Here is a 4,103-nt window from a genome sequence, read left to right as displayed (position 1 = left end):
TATATATACATATAAACATATATATTACATATAACTATATTTACATTATACATATATATACATATTTATATATATAATATATATATATATATATATATACATTATTACATAATATAATACATATATATATACATATTAAACATATATATACATATATATACATATATACATATATATACATATATATAATATATATATACTATATATATACATATTATACATATATTATACATACATATACATATATATACATTTATATACATATATATACATATATATACATATATATACATATTTATACTATGTTATACATAAGATATACATATAGTATATACCATATATACATATATGTATATACATATATATACATAATTACATATAGATATACTACATATATACATGTAAACACCCTCCTGAACCAGGAATCGAACCTAGTCATCAGTATAAACCATAGGCCATTGCTAAACAACCATGCCACACTAACTCACTAAAAGGATTGTGCAACTAGGATCATTACTAGCTCCATAATATTACTATATCATACTTGAGTAATGACCGCCGCTGCATTGTATATATATACATATATATAATATATACTATATATATAATATATATATATATATAGATATATTATATACATATATATACATATATATACATATAACATAGTGCCGCGGTGTTTCGTTCGAGGGTTTTCGAGTCACCGCCGGCGTTTTTTCCCTTGACAAGAAAACTTCACTCGATTGTCTACTAGCCACTGGGTGCCAACCAGCCAAGTAACAGTTGCCGGTAAATAGAGATGGTACTCTATAATAAAAAAAAAAAAAAAAAAAAACACCGGCGGAAGGCAATGGCAAACACCGCCTAATTGCTACTAGCAAATCATGAACCACTGATCGTCTAAGGCCGCAGTGGCCGAATAGTTAAGTAGCGTCGAACTCAACACTTCACACGGCATATGATTCGAGGTTCGAGTCACGGCCGGCGTGTTGTTCCCTTGGCAAGGAACATCACTCGATTGCCTACCAACCTGGTGCAACAGCAAGTCAGTATGCCCAAACCCGGATAAAAATACAGAGAATGATATACCTAAAAGGTAACCCGGCCTCTCTGTGAAAGGAACTGGGACCCTACCCGTACTCACTCCAAGATCATCACAACATGAAAACTACAATTGAGTATCATGCTGTACCACGGCGGGCTCAGACATGAACCGTACCGTTAAAAAAGAAGATACATATATATACATATAATAATACCAAGATACACATGGCTATATAACCTACCGTTAAAGAAGAAGAACATAATACATATTATATACACATATTACACATATAGTATGAAACGTCTAGAAACAAAAAAAAAATGTCTGTCTCGTCTGTCTACACACCACACATATGTTATTAATGAATATGATTATCACATATATAACTACTATATATTTAAGGATAATATATATAGATATATATATATGTATATATAATTTATATAAATATAGTTATATTATATAGTATAAAATATATTATATATATATTAATATATATATATAGTGGTAACATGTATAATATATGTTAATATAGATATAAATATATATATATATATATATATATATATATATATATATAATATATATATATATATATATATATATATATATATATATATATATATATATATGACGTATATACACTATATGGATAATATTTCAGGGTTTTGTTAAAGGTTTTAGTAATTTCGCTTTTTTATCTTTTGATTGATCTCCGATTAGCACTCGAGAATAAGTAAACTATAGGTAAACAATATGTATATTCAGAATTTTACACAATGTACACAAATATATATATGGTTGCCATTAATTTGAATTAGCTGCACTCTGTTTATATGCTGATAATTGTGGGCGTCGGGAGTCGCAGGGCCAAGCGTGGACCCAGATCTTAATGGCCAAAGCGTGGAACACCATAGTCGTATATGCCAAAGCGTGGAACACCCAGATCGTTATGCCAAAGTGTGAGCACCAGAGTCATATGCCAAAACTGGAGCACCCAGAGTTATGGCCAAAGTGGACACCCTAGTCGTATGCAAATGTGGACCCCAGAGTCGTATGCCAAAGTGAGCACCCAATTGTATGGCCAAGCGGGAGCACCCAGAGTCGTATGGTCAACAGCGTGACCACCAGTGTCGTTGCCAAGCGTGGACACAAATTGTATGGCCAAATTGTGGCGCACCCAAGTCGTATGGCCAAAGCGTGGAGCACCAGAGACGATGGCCAAAGAGTGGACACCCAGAGTCGTATGGCCAAAGCGTGGAGCACCCAGAGTCGTATGGCCAAAGCATGGAGCCACCAGAGTCGTATGGCCAAAGCGTGGAGCACCCAGAGTTGTATGGCCAAAGAGTGGAGCACCCAGAGTCGTATGGCCAAAGCATGGAGCACCCAGAGTCGTATGGCCAAAGCGTGGAGCACCCAGAGTCGTATGGCCAAAGCATGGAGCACCCAGAGTCGTATGGCCAAAGCATGGAGCACCCAGAGTCGTATGGCCAAAGCGTGGAGCTCCTACATTCTTAACACCTTTGATATATTTAATTTATGAAGGAATATGCCTGCAAAGCGAGAGACCAGCGCAAAGTCTGCCATTACTATTCTTTATATTCCGTAAATATGTTAATGGCTGTTAATCTGTTTGTAGAAAGAATTCTTTACCATATGAATAACACTTAAATTTTTCTATCCCCCAAACTATAGCGAGGCATTCGCGTTCTATAACTGCGTAACGCATCTCGCAGTCAAATAGTGTGCGGCTGGCATAGGCGATAGGCATTAATTCGCCATTTATTTCCTACAGAAGGATTGCACGCAAACCCGTGTCAGAAGCAAGTTCTTAAGAAAAATGGCTTGTTATGATCTGGCAACGTAAGAATTGGGACGTTAATTAGTTTCTCCTTCAATAAATTAATCTTTGCAATCTGTTCATCATTCCATATTAGCACATTGCTACTGTATTTTCTCAGCAAGACATTAATAGGGGACATTATATCTGCAAAATTAGGGATAAATTTACGGTAGAATGAGACTGTACCCCAGAAAGATCTTAATTGTTTTTTTTGTTTTAGGAAGAGGCATATCCATTATAGCTTTAATTTTAGCATCCATAGGTCTTAAACAATGATCACCCAATGTGAAACCTAGATACTTAATTTTAGTATAGCCAAAGAAGCATTTATCAGGACCTGCAGTTAATCCGTGTAAACAGAGCCTGTTAAGCAAGTTATCAAGATCGGCTAAGTGATCTTCCTAATTAGAATTATGAACAACAATGTTATCAAAATAACAATCGGTGTTATTTAGACCCTTAATTACTTTCCTCATTAATCGTACGAACGTCGCACATGCGGTTTTCAATCCGAATGGTAACCTCGTAAATTGCATTAAACCATACTTGGTTGCAAAAGCAGTATACGTCTTTGATCGTTCGCTTAAGGGGATTTGCCAATAGCCTCGACATAAATCGAGTTCTGTGAAGAATTTATCGGACGTAAAATACCCCAGTGCTTCGTCCATAGAAGGCATCGGCTCAGCATCAAATTGACTAACATCGTTTAGAGCTCGGAAATCAACACAGAACCTCCAAGTGTTATTCGACTTTTTAACGAGAACAACGGGTGAACAGTACGGCGAATCGGATGCTTCGATCACTCCAAGTGCTTTCATTCTTTGTACTTCAGCCTTCGAATGGTTTAATCAAATGGTGGGGAATCGTGTAAGGTTTGCGGTGTACGGGTTCGGTGGTAGTCAATTTGATATCGTGCGTTACTGAGCTAGTTAATCCAGGCTTCTCCGAGAATACATCTTGATATTTATCAAGTAGATTTCATAATTCTTTACTTGATCAGATTTTAGATCTGGACCTGTATTGAAATTAGTTACCGAATTGCTCATCACAGATACATCGCACGTGTCATCACTAGCAGGATCATCGTCTATTATACATATCTGGTCAAACTTTGGGCATTTATTTTTTTTCCCTTTTAATGAACTTTTTCATCATGTTAATATGGTAAAGTTTAGTTTTACCCTTTACTTTAATCAAGTAGTCTACGCCGTTATC

This window comes from Penaeus monodon, chromosome 42, assembly GCF_015228065.2.
Source record: "Penaeus monodon isolate SGIC_2016 chromosome 42, NSTDA_Pmon_1, whole genome shotgun sequence".
In the NCBI taxonomy this organism is placed as follows: Eukaryota; Metazoa; Arthropoda; class Malacostraca; order Decapoda; family Penaeidae; genus Penaeus; species Penaeus monodon.
Note: the sequence above shows the minus strand (reverse complement) of the source record.